Source organism: Diadema setosum, chromosome 10 (assembly GCF_964275005.1).
Source record: "Diadema setosum chromosome 10, eeDiaSeto1, whole genome shotgun sequence".
Taxonomy (NCBI): domain Eukaryota; kingdom Metazoa; phylum Echinodermata; class Echinoidea; order Diadematoida; family Diadematidae; genus Diadema; species Diadema setosum.
In genome coordinates, this window is record NC_092694.1 from 33,272,236 (window position 1) to 33,297,429 (window position 25,194).

Sequence of the window (25,194 nt, forward strand, 5' to 3'; positions counted from 1 at the left end):
TACGACCTTACCTCCCTCTACCGTTTGAATTTGACTACATTGGGCTTGGGCTTTTTCAACCGTTATCTTCCGCACACGAGAGCGATGTGTACCGCACGGCTTGGTCTGGGAGGTTGACCTTTTCACCTCCGTGAATTTGGGAGAGAGACGGCGCGGCGTGGGAATATTGCGTAATTATGGGGGTTCATGGCACATTTGCAGAACTGTATGCACGTCGCGTGTGTGTGGAGTTCTGTGATCGCACTGCGCTATAATGTATATCAGCCGTCGCGTCGTTCCGTTTGTTTACTTGAGGGCACATAGTCTCTTTTCCTCGGTGTGATGCTGCGTATAGAGCTCTACGGATTCCGACGCGACTCGAGAGCAACTAAAACAATTAGGTTTTGCAAGACGAGGTATACATACGTCTCCGACCCAGAAATCTCGCAAAAGAATATAGAACCTTTCGAAATGAGGCGTAAGGGACAACGAAGGGATCGCGATTATTGAAACTGGACAAGATGCATGCCTTCATCCCGTAGAAATGAACCGACGCGACACCTGGATCTACCGACCCCAGCTCGCGATGTCCTGAGTGAAAAAGTGAGTATACAGGCATTGAGTGTAGAAGTTAGTCAGTCCGACCCATCTTTATCCGTATAAGTGCATGATGTGAGAGCTTGAAGTTTATCTCGTGAAGAATATCCTGTGCCTGCTATAAAAGATGTATGTAGGATGACCCACAAAAGACTTGATTACTTTATTTTTTCACCTTGATTTTCAAGGTTTTTTGCGTGTAAAAAGTTCAGAAAAGTAGATTTCTAAATAATGAATTTCGGAAGGAGTAATCGGCCAAACGAGAATGAAGTAGGGTCCCTTATGCCGAGTGTTCGTTGATCTGAAAATGAAATAAATTTCCTTATTCTGAAGCGTCCATAGTATTCTCAAGATTATGTGTATCGATCCGAAAACGAAATAAAGCTCGTTATTCCAAAAAGGAGATTCGTTAGTCAAAAATGAAGGAATGTTCGTTATTAATTCTAAAAGTGAATAATATGTGCCCAAAGAGAATGGGGAGGGGGTGATTATAATTTCTGTCGAGTATAGTTTACATGAGATTTGGAAGGGGATGATCTACACTGTACTACTAGGTAGTATCAGAAACAGGGGAACACAATGGCGCGGCAGCATTACACCCTCGTCGTGTCATTTTCTTTTCCCTACCTTTGAGTAGCCCCTATTTATAATAACCGTTTCTACATCATATTACATAGCTCAGCCTTATGATGTAATTAATCTGTCATATCATAATCATAAAAATGAAGTATACAATACCTGCAACATAACGACTAACATGGCCGTTTGGCGGAGGTTCAGTGGTCCGATGCATCATGATTATGTGCGTGTGTTTGCGTATCATTTTCATTCAATTTTCTCTGCGTAGTATCCTATATACTTTTTTATATGTATTTTTATTTGTCTGCTTTTGTTTTCAAAGCTGTTCAATTACTGTTTGTTATTATTGAATTGACTGAGACGCTATATGCCGTAGAAGACTGTAGGTTGTTCATTCACTGTGTCAGTTTTGTCCATCTATGTAGATCGTATACATATTGTACATAGATCCATCATGATGAATTGCTGTTTGCTTTGATGTGCCCTTTTCTTTGAAGTGTGCTGAATAATTATGAAAGTTATAATAGATGGAAATATGATTTTTTTTTTTAATTTGACAAGCTATAAGATGATTTGCAGGTTGCATAATTCCATTTCCATTTCATAATTTGTTATCACAGTCAGTGGGAGCAGCTTGATGTCAGGTTCTAAAACTTTTTAGGATGTTATGGTTATGTTCCCCGGATGAATCCCTTCTGAGAAGAAAAAAAAAATAATCTTCAGATGTATTTTTTTTTTCTCAAAAGGGATTTATCCTGGGAACAATGTGTGTATAATTTTTCATAGATTGTCGATTATGAATGCAACCAATGTCTTTTCCTTTTACACTTTCATCATAACAAGAAGTAGGCTATGGATACTCTACATCTCAAATGGCACTTTAGTGGTTTCTCGGGACCTCTGAAAATGAAATCAGACCACCAAACTTCTAAACAGTTTATATAATTATTTTGACGGTTCCATCGGAGAACTGTGTTGAAAAAAAAATGCTTCCTTTCATTGGTAGGCCACGATACATTTCTTTTTTCGGGCCATCAAAATTCGAATTGAACGTTTTTGTAAGCGATACGAACAGGACACCAAAAATAAATAAATGAATAAATAAATAAAACTCAAGTTTGTCTCGGAATTAAGTGGTGAAAACTCAATTGATTCCATTAACAGGGAACGCGGGATATTGCGATGAATCATGGTAGTCAATGAGATACGTTGTATGACCCGACGTTACTCTTTCAATATACGTTCACGCGTGAAAAAAGAATGAATCTTTAATTCCACTGTATCAATTGTTTTATAGATCTCAGGAGCAAATCGAGAAAAGACAGGAATGCGCATTGGAAGCCAGTCACCAAAGGTAATGTTATTCTAGTAAATATATAAACAAACGTGACCTGTTCTTTTTCGCATTGTGTGTGTGTGTGTGCATGTGTATTTGTGTTTTTGTTTTATTTTGTTTTGTTTTTGTTTTTTGTCTGTAGATTGTGAAAACACGTAAGGCCTATATCGGCCTATATGACGCTTATTTTTATTCCGCGAATTTCTTATTAGTCAGAATGGAAGGCATTGTGTGAATATCATTGTACTCTGGTACATAAACTAGGGGATGTGCAATTGAATCGTATATTAGTTGAAGAAAATGTCTATTCATGGAACCATGGTAATAAAATTATATATGAAAATGTTTCTGTTTTGTTCTTTATTACACAGACAGATGTGTTCAACCAAAAAAAAACAAACAAACAAACAAACAAACACCAAAAGAATTGGAGAGGTTCGGACATGCCGATTTTCTATGCCCGGCCACGAAGTATCGCCAGAGACAGTCGCTTTATCCATCTGTCTTTCTCCTGAAAAGTTTCTTCCTCCACCTCTCCGAAGTTCGGCTGAGCCCCTTCACAGCCTAAACGTTCCTGGCGAAAACCATCCCCAGCCCGAGGCCTGTCATTCCATCTGGCCCGCTGCTACCCACAGCCCACCTGTCTGAAGAGTTGAACATTGGGGAACGACGTTGATGGCATCACAGCGAGTATCCACGGTGGTTGTTCAAACTGTGTGAACAGTTCCTTTGGTAATCTACTCTGCTGTGGAATCGGCAGTAGACTAGATCATGGTGTACTATTAGGTCGTATTTTTTTTTTTTTATAAAGTGTACTGTACATTGTTCTAAGTTTTGCACACAACTATATCCCCACAAACACAAGAGCCACTATTAGGGTTCGCGCGTATGCCAAAAAGCTGGATACAAATCTCGAGATTTACATGGCCATCGTAATCTCGAGATTTTTGCACATGTGCACACAAAATCCCACTAATTTGCGCGATCAGAATCGCGACGGTACCCCAAAAAAATCTTGCGCTTGATTTCTGAAATAGTGCGCTGATTTGCTCCCGGTGACCGCGTAAACGGCTGACCGAAAATACTTTACTAATCTCCAGATTTTATATTCCATCATTCAAGCGAGCATCACAATAACGGGTAAATGACAACATCACACTACTGTGTGACAGCTGCGTAAATATTGTCGGTATATGCAAACGCGTGAAGAGGGGGAAACATCTCGAGATTTGGAGTTCAATCGTCATCCTGGGTCGTCATCCCGCCATGTTGTTATACGTGTGGATCCGGCTAATGGCGCGTAGATATTCTACAGAATGGAAAGATAAACTTTTTAGGATGTTATGGTTATGTTCCCCGGATGAATCCCTTCTGAGAAAAAAAAAAAATAATCTTCAGATGTATTTTTTTTTTCTCAAAGGGATTCATCCTGGGAACAATGTGTGTATAATTTTTCATAGATTGTTGGTTATAATGCAACCAATGTCTTTTCCTTTTACACTTTCATCATAACAAGAAGTAGGCTATGGATACTCTACATCTCAAATGGCAATTTAGTGGCTTCTCGGGACCTCTGAAAATGAAATCAGACCACCAAACTTCTAAACAGTTTATAATAATTATTTTGACGGTTCCATCGGAGAACTGTGTCGAAAAAAAAAAAATGCTTCCTGTCATCATCCCGCTATGAAATGAATGATGGGTAGTGGATCCGGCTAATGGCGCGTAGATATTCTACAGAATGGAAAGATAGTAAACACAATATCAAGACATGCATGATATGAATGAATGCGAACGATCCGGGTGAACAAGCGCATGTTGTATCATTGTACTGATAGGGTATTATGAAGGAAATTGTACGTATAAGGCCTACGAGTGTTACTTAGTAGCCGCGTTTGCATACGTACCATAATATAGCGGGTTACCAAGCTCCCCGAAACTCGAGTTTTTATTTTGTTTTGTTTTGTTTTCTTTGTTTTTTATTGAAACCGTTAATTGACACGCTCCAAATTAATTGGTTAGTAGAGTATACTATGCGCTCGGAAACTAGAGTTTGTTGGGCTTTTTGTCTGTTTCTTTATTTGTCTGTTTTTATTTTTGCAGCCTTTCTCCCTTACAGAAATACTAGCAACCCGCTAATTGCCTATCGATAAATTGATAAAACTACAAGCATTGTTCTTGAACCTCACATACATTGTCGAGTGCACGCTGTTGTGGCGTGCGCTATGAATGATGGGATATGAAAGATTCGAGTTTTTGTGGTTGACCGTTCACACGTATCTGCGGGCCAAAGATTAGCGCGCTAATAATAACAGCAAGATTTCTTGGGTTTAGCATTGCGCTGCTGACCGCGCTTATTTGTTGGGTTTTTGTCCACTCGTGCAAAGAACTCAGTTTACTAGCGGGTTACAAATTTCTCGTTTTGTTACCCAGTAATTTGTATGCGTGTGAATCCCCCTATAGGCGTGTATAGATGGGTAATGAATGCCAGCGCGTTTTCACTTATTTTTCATGTTTATTTTATTTAGGCTGTATGTTTGTTTATTATTGCCCTTGTCATATTCAACAAAACAACAAATTACGATGCAAAATAATAATATTATACTCAGTATACACTACGCAACAGTCACTCCAAAGATATTACCCTGAATGCCCATCCCCCGTCACACGGACGTAGGGCCTAATTTACACTGTACTGTGATGTTCAAACAGTAAAAACATTGACTCAACGATCAAACATTAGTTCACACATTGTATACACACATGTTTACATGTATGCTGGTTAATAATTTCTTTGGTAGTGCAAAACGCTGTACAGGCCTGCTGGTAAATTCCCACAAGATGTTCGTAATCTGTCCTTTTTAGTACCTCGGATAAGCTTGATTTTCAGACATTTCTTTTTTTATGTCGAAGGTATATTTTCTCTCTTCCTTTTCTCGTACAATGTATTATCCCTGTGAATTATCCCTGTATGAATTTTCTTTGCAAATATGTGGCTCGACCGTAAGTTTCTTATAAATAATCTATTACATCGGTAAGTATGTAAATTTTGATATTAACAAACAGGCAATGTTCGCACCTCTTTAAAATAATGGCAGAGAGAAGTTTAAATCTGCGCTTTCAAGCACAGCGATATGCTTGACGTGGAATTATTATAGGTGATACACGTATATTGAATACGACTGGGAAGAACACTGTCGAACCGAAGATAATGATAATTCACATGTTACTGCTCAGTATTCTCAGTGTAATTCATTTTTGTATAATATTCACATTATTAGTATTATGTCTCGCCATCGTTGTTGTTCCTGTTACTGGTCATTGGTGTTTTTTTTTTTTTTTTTGTATGTGTGCTATATGCCTATACACTTGTATCTCGCGAATCGTGAAGAGGCTAATGGCTGGGAGCCAAATGATATCAGATAACGTGGTCGATAGCATTAGCACTAACTGGAATGGATTCCACGTACTCTGACGTTATGAGCATCGTCAAAATAATCTTGACAAAATATATTTTCTCCTCAATCAAAACAGAGGTTCTCAGGAGGTTTGTGATGACAACTTATACAGAGAATGAAGTTATTTGTGATGATGATAATAGTACAGTATTCATGATAATCATTACAATGGTATAAAAAACGGTAACAACAAAGGCAACAATTTCAAGCGGCAACACCAATTCCAGGAGTTAGCCGTTTTGTTTAGCAATAGCGTCGATTTTTTTTTAATACCACGAACTGCGAGTTTGTGACTGATGAAAAAAAAAAAAGTTAAGTGCATTAATTACTTCACGCAACCACGTTGGCCTCATTAGCTGTTATACGAGTTGATAAGAATAATCACAGAAATATTCATTTTGAAAAGTGATTGACACTTCGTTTTGTAATTGTACTTACGGTCCGATATCACCATCTCCGGTTCTGTCCGAGGTCATAATGTGCAGTAATCGTGGATACTGGTTAGCTCGGTTAGCTTCAAGAGGGATAATTATAAAGCGAGATGCCGATCCAGAGCACTTGCAAGATAAACTTTATACACTGATGAGAAACTAACTAACTGTAAACAATCGAGGGAACTTGATTAACCACAATTGAAATGCTCTTCCAGGGAATATAAAGCATATGAAAATATGTATATAGGGTTCACCTTCAAGATCAACTCTTCTTGTTTTGTTCTTATTTATTTATTTTTTAATTCAATTATTTTTTAGTGTCTTTTTATTGCACTTCATTGTACTGGAATGATGGTGAATAAAACTAGACTGAACTAAACTAGAACCGAGTTTATAATCCTTGACAAGATCAACCTTGTTTTGTTATGTTCGTCAAGTTCACAGCTTTGTCGACCTCATGTTTCAGCAAGGAACTGTGAATGGAAAGATATCCCCTCCCTCTCTCTCTCTCTCTCTCTCTCTCTTTCTGACCATAGTTTCAGGCTTACCGTGTTGTTTTGTTTCAGTTTTTACATCAGAATTGTCGGAAAAGATTTGAATGTAATCCATGGTCGGGGAGGTGTACTGCCGCACATTTTCAGCCCTCGTCTTACTGCATCCGATTGAGAAATTGCCTTTTATACATCGACGTTTATAAGCATTAGAAATGTGATCAGTGTTTTTGAAGTATCTTTGACAAAATAAATCACGGATGTACATAATCGAGAAGAATTCAAACCTACGACCTCCTGATCTCCGGACAGGCGTATTTTCAGGAATATATTGACATCTTATTCCTACACAAAATTTTGGTACACTGTCTTTTACATCTATGTATCTGTGTATGCCCGAAATGAGGTGGATGTGATGTATACAAAATCTATAAAATGATACGTGTATCTATAGTTCACACCAATGTCTCATCTGTATTATGGTTTGCGAATTGTCTCCACGTTGATACTTTATAGTTTTCCCCTCCAAAATAGCCCAAAAGAGTCTTGCTAGAGAATTGCTGCAGTCTGTAGGCCTATCGTTATATTTTTATACTACATATAATGTGAAAATTATTTACCATAATACACGCATTTTTTTTATATTACAATGTTATTGTATATAAGATCAACAGATTTATCATTATCTATAAGGTTTGTTTCTTAACTACTTACCTTTCCATATCAAACAAGATACATTGTTTAGCACTCTCAGAATTGTGATTGAAAAAAAAAAAAATATGTGGTGTGGTTTACGTAGGTACATGTATACAAGTATTTATTATATATACAGATATATATATATATATATATATATATATATATATATATATATATATATATTATATGTTATATATATATGTGTATATATATATATATAATATATATATATATACATATGTAAAACTGTCTCGAAATTACTCAAATTTCCAGTTCTATTCTGAAGAATGGGAAAAGACACGCGAATACAAGCGGTGTTCAAAATTTACAACACTGAAATACACATGTACAAACATCTCTGTATGAACACTGTCAAACACTGTACAGTTTGTGATAATAATGTATGATGGTCACTGCATGTTTAGATTTTGCTTGTGGAGATAGATTGACAAGAGTTTTCGCTTGACGGCATCGTCTTCCATACGGTTACAGCTCGTTATTCCGAAGGTTCGTTATTCCGAAGGCTTTTCAGTCCGAAGTTTCGTTATTCCGAAGGTTCGTTATTCCGAATTTCATTTTCGGATTAACAAAATCTTCGGAATAGCGAACCTTCCGAATATCGTTAGGAAAATGTTCGGATTAACGAACCCTTTTTCATTTTCAGATTAACCAACCTCTAGGTATAGGGAATTTGTGTGTTTCGGATTAAGGAACCTTCGGAATAACGAACCTTCGGAATAAAGAACCCTCGGAATAACGAACAGCACCCTTCCATATACAGCCAAGATTTCAACCTGCAGATGAGCCAAGACACCTTGTTTCATACGTGAGTATATAGGTATCATAAAAAGCTATCATTGATTTGAAATTGTAACACGACATTTCCATATTATTATAGAATAATGTAAACCTAAATACAGAATCATATAAAATGTCTTTCAGGGTGTCTTACTAAAAATTGTTTGATTAAAACATTGTTGATTTCTCCGTACCGAAACTTTTATGGATCATCACATCGCCTCCAATGTATACGTTGTTTATAACAATATAATATACAACGCTCAGTAAGATTTGTGTAATATGAACCATGACTCCATTCTGTCAATATATTTCGAGTTTTGCAGTCGAATTTCACTGTGGGGTGTTTGAGAGATGTACATCATGATAACTCCTAGGGAGTTGAATGTTCCAGCATGATCCTGTCGAATTTACTTGTATTATAGTTATACATCGGAGCTCTATTGTAGCTCGATCCACTAAACATGGGCAAGTCAGTTTGCATGCTATGCACAGTGAAATCAGTGAAATTTCGGCCACTATAATTATTCTGAACAAAACATACGATCCCATCGCTGACAAAAACCTGACAATTGATATTATATATAGCATCCTAACCAGAAGTCTCCATGACGTATAATACAACATAAATATGTAACCAAGTCACTGAGGGGGTTGTACCAAAAATAATTCTGTTTAAAATATTTTTGATTCAAATGATTCATCACATCGCGTTCGGTACGTGTTTAGTTATTTTGTTTACACGCGCTAAGCAGAATAAAGCAGAATGAACTACAATGTATTTGTCAAGCAGGTAAGTCATATTATTCATGACGTGATTGACAATATGCCACAATAGTTCCGTAAGTATAACAGTAAATTAACACAAAATCTATAACCATCGTTTGATGATAAGAAACCAAGTGTTGTCTTTATCATATTCCATGAATACTTCACGTACAAACCGTTTCGTACGATACCTGGCCGTAATATGGATCATTCACGTAAACAAACCCCCCCACCCTCTTATTTTTTTTTTCGGCAGTTGTAACGGGGAAGTGACTGTATGTGTATCAGACACAGCTATAAGAAAAAGTGATTTCATTCATACAAACGTGTATTGTTACTATTTTGTCGCATGATTTCGGACATGAATTTCATACAGTTCAGAAGCAGCTGTGAGATTGAAATATCAACATGCCTGTAGAGATGACCCTTGGTTGCTAAACATACCGATTTTGGCAGTCCGAATCAAGGAACCAGCCAATAAATGGTGTATATTTTCCTTCTGTAATTCAATTCAATATAATAATTATTAATTTCTTTATTTCCATCTTTAAGAAGACATGATTAAGAAAAAACTTTGAATTTCAGAAACTCAAGTACTGCCTGTGTGCAGGCCTACCGGTAATTGCAGTGTCGTTGATTTTCAAATGACAATTATGTCGCATAACTCACATTATTATCAAACATAGGCTATCTAAAAAAAAAAAAAAAAAAAAAAAGATCGAGTGAAAATATTCACTCTCGAAGGGGTGAATACAAAAAAAAAAGAGTGAATTTAGAGTGAAATTGGAGTGAATTTCGAGTGAACATGTTAATTTCACTCATTTTGGAGTGACCGCAGGGATCACTCGAAGATTTTGGACTTTGCCAAAATAGTTCCGTAACATTAAATTAACACTAAATCTATAATCATCGTTTGATGATAAGAAACCAAGTGTTGTCTTTATTATATTCTATAAATACTTCACGTATACGTTGTGATACCAAGGAGGTACTACGTACGATACCTGCCCGTAATATGGGTCATTCACGTAAACAAAAATCTCGGCCTCGAATTATACGATTGGTAACAAAAGCTATCATTGATTTGAAATGGTAACACGACATTTCCATAAAGAATAATTAATAAACCTAAATATAGAATCAAATAAAATGTCTTTCAGGGGGTCTTACTAAAAATTATTTGATTAAAACATTGTTGATTCCTCCGTACCGAAACTTGTTTATGGTTCTATCACATCGCCTCCAACGTATACATTGTTTATAACAATATAACGCTCAGTAAGATTTGTGTAATGTGAACCATAACTCCACTGTCAATATCGCCGATGGAGCTCTCGTAGCTCGATCCATGGCATGGGCAAGTCAGTTTGTATGCTATGCACAGTGAAATCAGTGAAATCTCGGCCACTATAATTATATACTGAACAAAACATACGATCCCATCGGTGACAAAAACCTTACAATTGATATCATATATAGCATTCTAACTAGAAGTTTCCATGAAGTATAATACAACATAAATATGTAACCAAGTCACTGAGGGGGTTGTACCAAAAATAATTCTGATTAAAATATTTTTGATTCAAATGATTCATCACATCGCGTTCGGTACGTGTTTACTTATTTTGTTTACACGCGCTAAGCAGAATAAAGCAGAATGAACCATTTGTCAAGCAGGTAAGTCATATTATTCATGACGTGATTGACAATACAGACTTTGCCACAATAGTTCCGTAACAGTAAATTAACACTAAATCTATAATAATCGTTTGATGATAAGAAACCAAGTGTTGTCTTTATTATATTCTATAAATACTTCACGTACAAAACGTTGTGATACCAGGGAGGTGAGCACCTCCCTGGTGATACCAAGGAGGTACTCCGTGATACCTGCCCGTAATATGGGTCATTCACGTAAACAAATATCCGCTCGTTAGCTCTTTTTTTCGGCAGTTGTAACGGGAGGTGAGTGTATGCGGTAAATTTTTATTTAAAAAATGATAATAAATGAGCGGACGATAGATTGCCTGAATTTCACCCCAGCATATATATATATTTTTTTTATGGGGGGGGGGGGGCTGTAACTTCACAATTAATTTCTATAAAGATGTAGTGTCTATACTAATGTATTTTGGCTCATTTGGAGGTTGAAATCTTGATGCAAACTATATCGTTTCATGTTGTGTGTGAAGCTGCAGCCTGCAATATAGGTGTAGCGTTTCAAATATCATTGGCGTCGTCTATCTGTTTGGATACTTTCTGAAATGTCTTCACAAAAAAAATCGGAAGTTACCGAGTTTTTTCCTACTTTTGGGAATTGTGTCCGATAGAATTATAGGGTGACTATGGTCGCGATTATTCAATAGTGCCTCACATGCGCTGATCAAGCCTGTGTCAAGACAGTCATGTAAATACATGTATAAACGTATCTCTGCGCTGGCGATTTGAACATCAAAAATTCAATCGAAATCCATCTAGGATCTTTTTTTCTCTATGTGTGTAGTAGCTAGTACACGTGTATCTAGTCTTCAAACTTTCATGTTCGAATAGATGATAAAATCGTTGATGCCGGTGGTTCTCAAGTACAGACATACGTGAAATATCTACAGTCGGCACCATAATCAGTCAATTACTTTCTTCGGACTCACAAAGTTTAGTACCCAATGGCACAACCGTGAATACATAGTATTCAATGGATGGAGCTGTACATTACTAGACATTTGGATCATTTCCATAACCAGGTAGGTAGGGGTACTGGTATCGGCGACCCAACACGTTCAATGGGGTTACGATACCGGTGTGTGTTCCACCGTACACTTTGAATGAAGCAAGTGGCTGGGCATTGGGTATTGTGTGTGTCTCTCTGGTGTGTGTAGGCCTGAACGGCGAGAGTTGGGAGAAGTGGTGTGTGTAGGCCTGAACGGCGAGAGTTGGGAGAAGGGGAGAGAGATTCTGCCGAGAGTCCTTGGGGAGCTCGCAGAGTGATAGGAAGGCCTAAAAATAGATGTGTTTCGGTCAAGGGGTCAGGAGGGCCTTTCGCTTCGTGGAATGGAAGGAGTGGAAGGTGGCTGGAGTTTGGCTCGCAAAACGCAAAGACAGTATCGTATTGCAATGGAAACGGCAGGTGGCGCTCTGTAGGTAACGGTCATCCTGATAGATGTTGGAAAGATTTTGCCTTCTTGCAGCAAATTACTATGTACTAAATTCGTAATTTTCTCATCTATTTTACACTGTAATGTGAAACGAACCATCATGGATGTTGATACTATCCTTCCTCAACACAATTTCATCAAGTATTCTGCAAATACTAGCAAATAACATTCTGATACGCCACATAAACAGGAACAGGACCATTGCTTTAAATGAAAATTCATTTCACTCTTCACAAAATGTATTTCACTTTTTAACCAAAAAGCATTTGACTTCTCACAAAAATTAATTTCACTTTTCAAGGAAAAAATAAAATCGTTTCATTTTTCCGTAAAAAAAAAATCATTTCACTTTGGCGTACCAAATCACTCTCACAAAACCATTTCACTGCGCTAAAACCATTTCACTCTGATAAAAACAATTTCACTCTGATAACAAAAAATACGTTCCTCTTTTTTCCCGGCCAAAAGGTGGCGCCAGTCTGAGAGGAGTCACAGTGCCATGGCACTTTGTTATTACTGAGCTGAGGGGCTGTGGCCGGCCAGCCGGCCGGCTGGCTATGCAGTACCTAGATTTAGCGCGCTACGCCGGCGCGACAACGACGCGAGGCGAGCTACCAGTCGACGGCCCTCGCCTCGGCCTCACTCACATGCACGCTCGTGCCGTTTCATGCATACTACATCGAGAATTGAATCTACGCCTGACTTGCTGAATAATGCATGCATCTTGGACTGGAATAGAGGGTTCGATTTATCGCAATACACGTACACGATCATTTTCAAAGGTTGGTTCCGTACGGTATGGGTACGTTTCAGGCCCGTAACTGGGGGGGGGGGGGGGGGTGTTCAGGGGGTTCGAACGAACCCCTCCCCCCCCCCCCGACAACAACAACAACAACAACAACAATCAAAATAAAAAATAAAAAAAAAAAACCAGCATGACCCAAACTCAACTAACGTCTCTTGCGCTTCTCCATTATTCAGTACCACAAAGTGATCAACCTTGAAGAGGTGGATGATATATCTTCAGCAACACAGAACCAAGAAGGATGATGCTGAACTTGGTATAGATAATATAGGTATAAGAACAAGGGCGCCGGAAGTGCCCCTGACAACAACAACAACAACACTCAAAATAAAACAAAAACAAAAACAAAAAGCCAGCATGACCCAAACTCGACTAACGTCTCTTGCGCTTCTCCATTATTCACTACCACAAAGTGATCAACCTGGAAGAGGTGGTTGATATCTTCAGCAACACAGAACCAATAAACCAATAAATAAATAAATAAATAAATAAATAAATAAATAAATAAATAAATAAATAAATAAATAAATAAATAAATAAATAGATAAATAAAAATAAAATAAAATAAAATACTTTTTTTTTGGGGGGGGGGGCAAAATTTAGTGTATAGATGGTAGCCTCGCATCCTCGAGTGTGCCCCCTGAAACATATCTTTAGTAAACCTTACATTTTCACTTTCTTCTATGCTTTTTAGCAATATAATAATTTTTATTGCTCGAACAATGCGATCACGTTTAACCTTTTAATGAATACATTTTGAGACGAATGGCAAAGTGAAAGTGGCTCGCTCGCTCTGCCCGTACATAAATATAGTAAAATGAACAGTTTTCATAAAACAAACATCACTGCGAAGGACTATAATCACATAACTTATGAAAACTATTCATTTTACTATGTACGGGCAGAGCGAGCGAGCCACTTTCACTTTGCCATTCGTCTGAAATGTATTCATTAAAAGCTTAAACGTGATCCGCATTGTTCGAGCAATAAAAATTATTCTTATATTGCTAAAAAGCATAGAAGAAAGGGAATACTGTTTGTCATAAATGACGTGTACATAATCATATCTGATGTAACCGGAATTAAGCAGAAATAAATCAAATCAAATCAAAGAAAAGGGAAAAATAAAAAATGTAAGGTTTACTAAAGGTATGTTTCAGGGGGCACACTCGAGGATGCGAGGCTACCATCTATAATACACTAAATCTACTCATAAGTAAATATTAGTGTATAGATATTACAATATACATTGATAATGAATTATGATTTTCACTCCGTTAGGGGCGAAAATTTTGCATTTCCAGTTATGAAATTTATTTATTTATGTATTTATTTATTTATTCAGTCTTTTTTTCAACAGGGTAGCCCCATCAGTAGGCAAGTACTGTTCTTACTGGGGGCCCTGCATAAACAAACATTACAGTTGACAAGACAGAGACATATACATCAAATACAAAACACTGTATGTGGACAAGTACAATTCTTCCACCGAGTCCCCTACATACAGTCTCACAATAACTATACACTGACAATTACACGCTTACTAATCAAACAAGCAATAATAACATGGTGGGCCTACGTAACTATCATAACCAAACAATTAACTATAAATTTCATCAAAAATTAAAACTATCACTGAGAGTGATGAATACCCCCACCCATTAAAGCGGGAAGAAATGAACCCAACCAGCAACCATCTTATTATATTCTTATTAATAACAAACTTAATGAACATAATAATGTATTACTCAACATTAAATAAGAATACGAATACACTGCCTACTGACATTCAACAGCTGTATATCATATCTATTGTCTAATGCTCAAAATCTGAGAAAAAAAAATGTCGGTAATTTCTGTGTTTGTCAGTGAAAACGCTGTTGCCATGGTAACACAATGCATAACATGAAAAAAAAAAATTCTACACAACTATGATATCATAGATCATATCATATCCCAAATTTCATATCAAATACTCAAAAATAAAAAAAACAGTATTATTCTACAATTTTCATTCAAATAATGTTAACATGGCAACGCACTTTTCATATAACATAACAAAAACTTAAACATCTAAATCATATAATAATCACATATGCCAAGTTTCAAACCAAATACTCAAAACTCATATAAATTCACAAAATCCATATTTTTTATATGATTTTTCATTCAAAATGTACTGTTACCATGGCAACACATTGTACAACAGTTAACCAGAAAGCCTATCTCATCCACTGGCAATTTGAATGACCTTCAAACCATAGAAAACACATGTGTGTATATAACTTCAAGTCATTACCAAAACAATATTGCTTGTGAAAAAAAAAATGACACCTTTTAGACAAGAAAAGTGCCTTTATTGTTCATATTTGTCTTTAATTGATTAATCATTTGTTACAGTGAGCACTTTGGGGGAGGGAAACCGTTTTGCCCCCCCCCCCAAAAAAAAAAAAAAAAAAAAAATATATATATATATATATATATATATATATATATATATATATATATATATTTCCTTTTTGGGGGGAGGGGCAAATGCTACAAAAGGTAATTTGCACGTGAAAGCATAAATCACTTTCATTAAATCTAAGATTGATTTTGAAGTAAGGTTTCAGATTTTGGTCAAATTTTAACCCTCTGTACAAAAATTGAACTTCGCACAGGAACCAATGATGTGTATGTGAGTGTGTGCTGACAATGGCCCTGAACAATGGACATGCCTGAATCACCTGTTGACTAGGCGTCAGTCTGGTGCTCCCTGTCACATGAATGCTTAATCAATAATTCATGTGGATTGCCCTGGGCACTGCTAGTCTGAATTCATGCACGGTAAAGTGCTTGCAAACACCACATTTCATTCCAGCTGGCAATCATTTTCAAATTTTGCTTCACATATCACTAAATTTGGGATATAAATAAGCATAGATGATCTAAAGTTCCTCATTTTAATACAACTGTCTACTAATTAAATAGTCTGACAAATTTTTCGCTTTTTCGATAAAAAGAGATCATTTTTGATAAAGAGTTCGGCAGCATTTATCATTGGGGCGATTTGTTTCAGAGTAGATTTATTTAAGGCTCCATATACACAAGTGTGCATACACTCTAATTGATTTTCTTTACTTCCTGTCACCACGTTTACGATAGAACAGAAGGTATTCATTGTAATTTTGTTTTTCAGAAGTAGGGAGAGCACTGACGTGACTCAAAGACAGTATTGACAGGCGTTTGACTTTACACAGATACTGCCAGAGGCTGAATAAAGACTAGCTGTGATAGTGGAATTTCTCATGAATGAATAATGAAGCATTCAAACCCTGGCCATTGTTCAGGACCATTGTCAGGGTGTTAACCACACACTCCCATACACACCCATTGACCCCTGTGCAAAGTGAAATTTTGTACAGAGGGTTGAAAATAGAGCAAAGTCCGGAAACTAACTGTGAAATTAATCATGGATTTCATGGAACTTATTTATGCTTTCATATTTAAACCACCTTCAACCAAATTGTACAATATTCAGCTATCACTCATATCAATGACAGTGTTATCTGATATATAGTTTTTGAATTATCAAGAATCAAAAGTGGGAACTGTTTTTTGAAACACCTAGTACCTACATCATCTATAGGCCTACCAAGTTCAGCATCATCCTTCTTGGATTTGTGTTGCTGAATATATCAACCCCCTCTTCCAGGTTGATCACTTTGTGGTAGTGAATAATGGAGAAGCGCAAGAGACGTTAGATGAGTTTGGGTCATGCTGGCTTTTTGTTTTTGTTTTTGTTTTATTTTGGTTGTTGTTGTTGTTGTTGTTTTATCTTTAAAAATCATTCTTCTGTCGTATTTGGAGCTTTGCCCGGGAAGAAGCTTTCACTTTTTTGGGGGGGTTCAAGCGGACCCTGCTCGCTAGCGGGGGGGGGGGGGGGGGGGGGGGCTGAAACGTACCCATACCGTACGGTACCCACCTTTGAAAATGAGCATTGCAATAAATCGAACACTCTATTCCAGTCCAAGATGCATGCATTATTCAGCAAGTCAGGCTTAGATTCAATTCTCGATGTAGTATGCATATAACGGCACGAGCGTGCATATGAGTGAGGCCGAGGCGAGGGCCGTCGACTGCTAGCTCGCCTCGCGTCGTTGCCGCGCCGGCGTAGCGCGCTAAATCTAGGTACAGACTGCATAGCCAGCCGGCCGGCTGGCCGGCCACAGCCCCTCAGCTCAGTGCTAACAAAGTGCCATGGCACTGTGACTCCTCTCAGACTGGCGCCACCTTTTGGCCGAGAAAAAAGAGGAACGTATTTTTTGTTATCAGAGTGAAATGGTTTTATCAGAGTGAAATGGTTTTAGCGCAGTGAAATGGTTTTGTGAGAGTGATTTGGTACGCCAAAGTGAAATGATTTTTTTTTTTTTTTTTACGGAAAAATGAAATGATTTATTTTTTTCCTTGAAAAGTGAAATGAATTTTTGTGAGAAGTCAAATGCATTTTGGTTAAAAAGTGAAATACATTTTGTGAAGAGTGAAATGAATTTTTATTTAAAAGTGAAATGTATTTTTGTAAAAAGAAAAATAAATGTTGATGAGTGAAATGTATAATTTATGTTAAAAGTGAAATGAATATTGGCTGGAGTGAAATGAATTTTACCCCCGGAAGTCAAGGGAAACAAAAAAGAATACAGTTCTGATTCCACTTTGGACACACCCAAATATATATTGGTGACTCAAATGAATTATAACGTTCTAACCTGCCAATGGAGCAGGAGAAACTTGCAGATAGGAACATACACACAAATTATGCGGACACGTATAAAACGAAAAGCCGTTTGTATACTTGTTTTAAAGTTGTGCTATGATTAAGACAGATATATCATTTCAGAAAGATAGCAAAATCTGCTGATTAGCAATATGTCGGTACCTATACAGAGTTTGCATGAAATAGTGCATAAAAAATATCTAAAGACATTGTTGGCTTGTCATGACCCAACGTAATTGGGTCAACCCCCCCCCCACGGGGTTTGTTTGTTTGTTCGTTTGTTTGTTGGTTTGTTTGTTTGTTTGTTCGTTTGCTTGTTCATTTGTTTGTTCATTTCCCATCTGAGAAGAAGGCTGAATAGCCAATATTCAGCTATGCTAAGCTGGTCCTCCATGGGGTCCAGTTGGATGTGAGGTGGGACCACTTCATCGGTCGAAATCCCATAGGACCGATAAAGAAACCAACACAGCATTTCCGTGTGCTTCTAATTGTTTTTGTTGGTTTCTGTTGGTATTGTTAATTGAGACTACCGGAAAGCCCAACAGCAGCCAATATATTCCATTATATAGAACAAAAATTAATCGTATCCAACAAGTCCAACAGAAACAAACAGACTGATCCTGTTGGTCCTTTTGGTTTCTATTGGAACCAATATATTCTAGACGGTTGGGTTCTATCTTCTATTGGATTCCGTTGGTTTCTACTGATTTTTATATTGGTCATAAATATTCATCTAAAATTGAGTACTAATAGAATTGCAGAAAAAAAACATTAAAATCTTATTATTCAAAGTTAAACGTTGAACTTTATTACAAACTTGTATTACACATTATTGTTTTGTTGTACATAATTTCAGCTTATAATAATGTGGGTTATTTTCATATTTATGTATATAATGAGTGACTAAGTTAGTAACCACTAATAAAACCTATACAACTATTCGGCTATTTATAAAGAGCTATAGATGTATAACATTAGGTATTAGTCGGTCGGAATAAGTTGTAGCTATTAGAGGAAGTCTAGGTAAAGGATGAGTTTAACTATTACATGCCACTGCATGTATGAATTTGAATAACTTACTTTGCATTGGTTCAAATAGTCTCCCACAGAACATCCAATTGATGACACTGCCTTTCTATTCGACCAACAAGAAATATTTGTCTATTGGTATTCTTTTGGACCTATAGGACTTTCTGTTGATGTTTGTTTGATTTCTATTGGATTTGTATATATCAGACCTGCAAGAAATGAAGAGTTTGTTTGCAAAAACCGATAAGTCCATTTTTGAAGATTTTGAAGTACGGTCTCTGTCATAAAGTACAAAACAATACCTTTTAAATGATATATTGGTCACTACATATAAAGGTACATTTTTGAAGTTATGGTCAAAAGAAGCAAACATTTTCTTATTATTCTCTTTATTTTTCTTGACCTTAAATCGCAAATATCTCCATTTGACAAATATGGACTTATCGGTTTTTGCGAACAAACTCTTCAAATGTTGTGGTGGTATTCTGATGGACCAATATTTCACTCTCCCTACTGAGACCAACAGGCCTTTTTGGTTTTGATGGTCCAATGGCCTATTGGAATGTCAACCTGGGTAGGAAAAAAGCTAGATCCGCCAATGTGCTGCTGGTAGCTATAGTAGCTCGATGGAAAAAAAAAACAAAACAGCAAAGCGAGAAAGCCTTCGTCCATTTTTCTTCTTCAATGTAACGCTATACACAATTCGATCTGATATGACAATTATTGCGTGACATACTGCATGATTGCTAACACCCAAGAGCAGCTAAATCCATTTAGGTGTGCAGACTTGCCCATAATGGCAAGAATTTTACTTGCCGAAAACGATTGATCCATGGCTGCTGTATATTGTGTTTGACTGATATTGCCTGACTGCGCAAATAATAATTATAATGTACAAAACGATGGATTCTAGGAAATAGAGATAGGCACCTAAACAGCCAGATTGTTGATCAAACAAAGTAGAAGATATGAAAACAGTGAATGCATATGCATAGCCAAGTGTATCTTTCTCGCTCAACAGTCATCGAGCCAAGGATAACTCAATTGCCAACGTAGCAGCAGCGGCAGCACACACAAGCAAACACAAACACCTAATAGTAAACGCATACATGAATCATAGCACTACTAATGCGCATATATTCTGCCATGATTTTAGGTAGATGTATCAATTATCAATTTGATAAATGACGGTAAATTATGATCAACAATAATCAGTATATTAGTGTCAACAAAGGTTTGAAGGGCTTATAAGGATGACGATAGGTCTTGGAATTTGTATTAGAGTATAATGTCAAAGGAACACCTTCATTTTATCTTTGTGGGTCAGATTGAATTACACCTAAGTTAAGTCTGCCAATGTCTGCGAGGAAATGTTTGTAGTTGGTACAAGACCGCATATGCTTAAAATAGGGTCTCTGTAGCGATCTGAAAATTTTACTGAAGTTACAGAAAAGCTTGGTCTGCCAATATCAGATTCATGATTACAGAGATATGAAAATTACCAAAGCTCGATCCATGACCTTTAGTGCCTGGAATGTCTCTAAAATTACAGCAAAACTTGATATAATAATAATAATAATAATAGCTGGTTTTTATATAGCGCATTTCACACACACTTCAGGGTTTCAATGCGCTTTACAGACTATTATTACCCCGGTCACTGGATACATTATTTCCAACCAGCACTAACAGTGCTCATTCTCCACTCCCTGGGGAGCATTCCAGCCAGTCGCAGCCATTTTACAGGCGCGCACATGCTGATCAACCAACATAATCTTTCTCATCCTACCGGGTACCCATTTATACTCCTGGGTGGAGAGCAGCAATGTGGATAAAGTGCCTTGCTGAAGGGCAAACGTGTCGGGCTTGGCATGGGCTCGAACCCACGAACCATACCACGCTCATGTCGTTCACAGACGAGCGCTCTTATCCACTCAGCCACGACACCTCCATAATGGTGATGCTAGTGGAATAACGTTGTTGATTATCTGTGGGAAATCGTATATGCTCTACTGTAATCTCAGCAAATTCTTATTTCTTGGACCAAGTACGACTGACAGTTATAGGCTTGTTGTAACTTCTAAAAAGGGTATTCATATGAACGTCTAATCAAAATATTTTGGAAGAGTTTACAAAAATGATGCTAAGGACATTATTTTACGTATGCAAAGTCCAATGATTATGGTATTGTTCTATTCTTATAGAATTTGGAAACCGGGCTTTTGGGGGATCCAACACGCAGGACAATAGTAAAAATTCTGGCGGAAGGCCAAATTATACAAATACATATTTGCACATACAGGAGAAGTTGGCAAATTGAACAGGAGATACAAAGAGAGGATGTTGATCACAATATAAAACCGGAAACATAAAATCACAGGATGAATGCAATGAAGTATATCTTGCTCATTCAGGTCAAGGATTAAAATTTCCTCAAATGGAACAGACTAGCACGTGAATCCTGCACGTATGACACTCGAATGATCTATGTTGCGGTTTTGTTTTTGCTTTTGTTTTTGTTTTTGCTTTTTACTACATTGTACTGCAATGTCGGACTATAAGTAAGGAACTTCGAGACATCGTATAGCGTGTATAGTCCAAGAGCATTAGGTAAAAAAAGGCTTAAACCTGGACATTTTTGGTAACAAGCTGATTTTTTTTTCAGGATAGGTCCAGAAAAATGTCTAGAATAACATACTAAAAGTCCTCATGAATCCTCTTTGAGCTTTTTCCGCAATCCAAGATGGCGTCTAAAATGGCCGCCATTTCCAGAAATTCTTATAACTTTTCAACCAGAGAACCAAAATACAAAATTTAAATGTCTAGATATATGTTTTGAAGCATGAAGAACTCAATAAAACACATATCAAGAGATTTTGATGCACGCAAGTACGGTAATCCAAGATGGCGCCCAAAATAGCCGCCATATTTTGAAATTCCTATAACTTTCCAGCCAGGTAACCTTAATACAAAATTTAAATGTGTAAATATATGTTTTGAAGGATGAAGAACTCAATAAAATACATATTAAGAGATGTTGACGGACATAAGTACCGTAATCCAAGATGGCATCCAAAATGGCCGCCATATTTTGAAATTCTGATAACTTTCCAGCCAGGTAACCCAATTACAAAATTTAAATGTCTAAATATTTGTTTTGAAGGATGAAGAACTCAATAAAATATATATTAAGAGATGTTGACGGACATAAGTACCGTAATCCAAGATGGCATCCAAAATTGCCGCCATTTTCTGAAATATTTCAAATAGCCAACCAAATACAGAATTTAAGTGTTTATGTTTCGAAACATTTATAAAGAACTCAATGAAATACATATTAAGAGATGTGGACGCACGCATGTCCAGATTAAACCGCTCGAGCTCTTCCTAAAATGCAAAATGGCGTGTAAAATGGCTGGCAGTCACAATTTTATCTCACAATAATATAAATAAATGTCAGTATAGTATATAAGAAGCGTTTTATTTACAAATAGTTCTTATGAGTAAAGTATACAAATAAAACATTTTGGATGTTAAACTCAAGGAGTGTGTCCTTGTTTTGATAGAAACATTCACCATCAGATATGTTGCTAAGCAGAGAGCCTACTAGATCTTTTTACCACATGCTCTATTTTCGTCACCTCAAGCACATGAAATGAAAATTTAGTGCTAGCCCTTTTTTATTACCAACGCATTTGGTGTCTACCATGAGGAGAGTTACATTGAAACTGTCAGTTATCACTCAAGAAGTAAAAACAATTCTTTCTGAAGTCTGTGCTGCATAACTGTTGAAAATTAGTGTCTTCATGTGCGACAAAATAATGTGTAATTTATCAAATGACAGTGAATCTCTTTGCTGCAGTGTATTGCTCCACCTTAAAACAAAGTGTCTAAATTATCTTAGGGTGGCCTATTCATTTCGTGTAGATTAGGTAAAATTATATTACAGATAGAAATCAGAGAATGTGGCACTCATAGTTATTGGTACATGGAGGAGGAATACTCCTCTCCAACACGAGGGATCTTCTTTTTTTTTTACTCGAAAGTGAAACATATAGTGCAAACGTTTGGTAAGATATTGAATTGTTTCCATCAAAGAGTAGGAAATATATAAAGAAGTTTTCAGGGAAATGGGCAATATATGGGAGGGGGTGGAAGGGGATCCCCTCCCCCCAACATGAGGGAGATTTTGCATTTTCAGATTTGATATTCAGACATTGATGCACCATATTGGTGAAATATTAATTTTTTGTTTGCATAAAAAGGAACAAAAAGTTATGTAATCATGGAAGTGCGCAGTCATAGGGATGCCCGCTTCCACACGAGGGCATAATTTCGTATGTTCAGATTTGAAATTTACAGATCTGTTGCACCTATTTGATGAAATATTTGATATTTGTTTTCTATTTAACGCTGGAAGAACGAATTTAAGAAAGTGTCGGGGAGGGGGAAGTGTGTGGGGAGAATAATCCTTCCCATACGATGGAGATTTTGGCATTTTCCCACTTGAAATTCAGAGATTTAGCACACTCTTTTGGTGAAATATCTGAGATTTGTTTTTGTCCTGAAAGTAAGAAAATATATATTACTAATGGAAATATGCAGGGGAGGTGTATAGGGTGATGCACCCTCCCACAAAATGGAGGGTTGTTTTTTTTTTTCTTTCAAGATATATGGGTTTTATGGTGCACAATGTTGATGACATACCAGATTGTTGTTTCTATTAAAAAGTGTAAGTATAGAATAGATAATAAAGACTAGTATATCCAAGGCAATGAGCTAGTAGAGGATGGGGGGGGGGGGATCCCTTTCGACTGGAGGGAGTTTGGCATTTCTATGATCATTAACCGGCCTAGTGCACCTTTGGTGTTATATTGATTGTCCATCCTTAAAGAGTAGATAATTCATTGTCTCAGTATCCCCATCCCCTCCAACTCCAGGGAGCTATTACACTTGAACTGAAATGAAAATAATTATATCATCTACATACATTCGATGCAATATTTGGGAATTGTTAATCAAAGGGGTATTTAATTTATATTGGGGAAGTGAGCGGTGGAAGGATTTTGTAGGAAGGGCAAATTACCCTTACTTTTGCATTTTGTAAGTGAAAGATCTAGTGCACACTTTTTGATGACAAATTCGGAAATTTGTTAATCTCAAAAGTGTACAAAGTCTATGGAAAGGGGCCGAGCGAGGGACGTTTTGCATTTTTATGATTGCAATTCAATGACTTCAGGATGAATATTTGGAAAATAATGATTGTACAGGTCACACCTTTCCCCAAGGGAGGGGGGGGGGGGGGGGGGGAATGCATCCAAGCGAACCTTTACCACCAGACCATCTGAGTTGTTGGATCTCGAACATTATGTTGAATATCTTTGTCTTGTGATAAACAAACGGCGGCCATTTTGGGCAACATTTGGTTTTTGCGAAGAACTCACGTGGTTTTATTTGTACTTACGTGCTTCAAGATCACTGAATAAGTATTTTGTTGGGTTCCTTATGTCTCAATAAGTGTGCATCGCGGTTACGTAGTTGCAGGGTTATGAGGAAAACAGGAAATGGCAGCCATTTTGGACACCATTTTGGATTTCTGAAGTGCTGAAATGCTTTATTTGTGTTTCAAAATCTCCGAATAAGTATTATATTTGGTTCTCTGTGACTCAAAACGTATATTTCGACATTACAAGTGTGTACAGTTGAAATCTACTTGCAAAATATGAGAAAAAAAAAATCAGGAAATGGCGGTCATTTTGGACGCCATCTTGGATTACGGTACTTATGTCCGTCAACATCTCTTAATATGTATTTTATTGAGTTCTTCATCCTTCAAAACATATATTTAGACATTTAAATTTTGTATTTGGGTTACCTGGTTGAAAAGTTATAAGAATTTCAAAAAATGGCGGCCATTTTGGACGCCATCTTGGATAACGGCTCTTGCGTGCATCAACATCTCTTAATATGTGTTTTATTAAGTTCTTCATGCTTCAGAACATATATTTAGGCATTTAAATTTTGTATTTGGGTTCTCTGGTTGAAAAGTTATAAGAATTTCTGGATATGGCGGCCATTTTGAACGCCATCTTGGATTGCGGAAAACGCTCAAAGAGGATTTATGAGGACTTTTAGTATGTTATTCTAGACACTTTTCTGGACCTATCCTGAAAAAAAAAATCAGCTTGTTACCAAAAATGTCCAGGTTAAATCTAATGCTCTTGGACTAGTGGTGGTGGCCCTCTGTCGACATCTATAGCTATTGACGATCCGAGTCCAAGCATCCTGGTTACAATTCCCTATAGTCGTCTGT

General features: G+C 37.0%; 1 pseudogene; it reads left to right on the forward strand.

Moving 5' to 3' along the window:
- Window positions 1-504: 504 nt before the first annotated feature.
- LOC140233629 (uncharacterized) lies at window positions 505-3,167 on the forward strand (annotated as a pseudogene).
- Window positions 3,168-25,194: the final 22,027 nt, after the last annotated feature.